The sequence below is a fragment of the Neophocaena asiaeorientalis genome, unplaced genomic scaffold (assembly GCF_003031525.2).
Source record: "Neophocaena asiaeorientalis asiaeorientalis breed wild unplaced genomic scaffold, Neophocaena_asiaeorientalis_V1.1 scaffold36, whole genome shotgun sequence".
Classification (NCBI taxonomy): Eukaryota; Metazoa; Chordata; class Mammalia; order Artiodactyla; family Phocoenidae; genus Neophocaena; species Neophocaena asiaeorientalis.
This window is the reverse complement of record NW_020174149.1, coordinates 2,397,397-2,398,766: the sequence shown is the minus strand read 5'-3', so window position 1 is coordinate 2,398,766 and position 1,370 is coordinate 2,397,397.

The window sequence follows — 1,370 nt, the reverse complement described above, 5'->3', positions numbered from 1 at the left end:
TGGTTTTCTGCACTAACATAATACATAATTAGTGATTTCTTTTACATTTTTCAAAAACATTCCTAAATCTGTATTTATCTAGATATCAAAGATAAAGAATCAAACAACTTTCTGTTTTCTACTATAGAAGGCAAAAAATTGAGTCCTTTTGCTTTCTCTGTGTCCTTTGCAACTTCCAGGTCTTCATTAATTAATCTGGGGTTTTAAACCCCATCATCATTCTTTTTAACATAATCTTTTATGAATCTTTTAAATCATTACATTCAACCTTGCAACCATATTTATACCAGTTATAACACCTATTTCTGCATATTTTATGTTTCAGTGCTCTCTATACATCTTTTTTTCTGTTAGCACTCCTCACAATTTAATACGGATTCATCTCTCATTGAATTAACAGACGCATACAAATATGTATTTTCGGGAAGAAAACCTACATAGTAAATTTTCTAAAAATCTTAAAGATACGTAAATGTCATTGCATTGCTTTCACACACAAATTTCGATGGGCTTAGAATTTTTGTGTCACAATCTTCTTTTTCCTAACAAATTCTGTAGAAGAGCTGATCTCAACACTGGCTATGTAATCCTGCTTCAGATTTGATCAGTCTAGGATGAGTATTACTCATCTGTGATTTTTATAAAGCTCCAAAGGGATGTTAATGAGAAGATGGTGTTCAGAAGCACTGTCATAGGCATTTTTATTGTGTTCTGGACAGCCAAAAAGTCTGAGAACAACCTGAAATTGTTTCCTTCTTAGGTAACTTGTTTTAACTTGTCTTGCATGCCTAGGTTTAAATCTAAACTCTACTGTATTGCAGCTGTATGATGTGGATGAGGTTATGTAAATTCTCAGAGACCCAACCTCATCATCTCGTTGCTGAATAAAGCTATATTTGTGTCTTATACCACTCTTGTAGAGAATGATAAGGTTTAGTTTGCACATAGTAAATGATGCATAATTTTTTTGCTTACCCGTGAAATTCATAAGTTTCACCAGGATATCCATTAATGGATCTCTCAATTCATATCCAATCATGGATCTCTTAATCTCTTAATCCCACCTGAAATGGAAGAAATTTCTCAACCTTTAGATTCAGATCTGGTTTTTTGTTTGTTTAAATAAGGAGTTTTCTTCTACTACATTACAAATTAATTCTATCTTAATTAATCATTCATTCTCCTCTAACCGTATCTATTAGTCATGGGCTAGATTTTTGTGGTCACTCTCCCATATCTTTTATCTTCTCTCATCATTTTCAACTTTTTATCATGTATTCTGAGAGTGCCTTCTCAATTTTATGCTCTACCTCAGCAGTTTTCAGCGCTCTAGAAAACTTCAATGGAAGTTCTAGAGAACGCCTATAGGA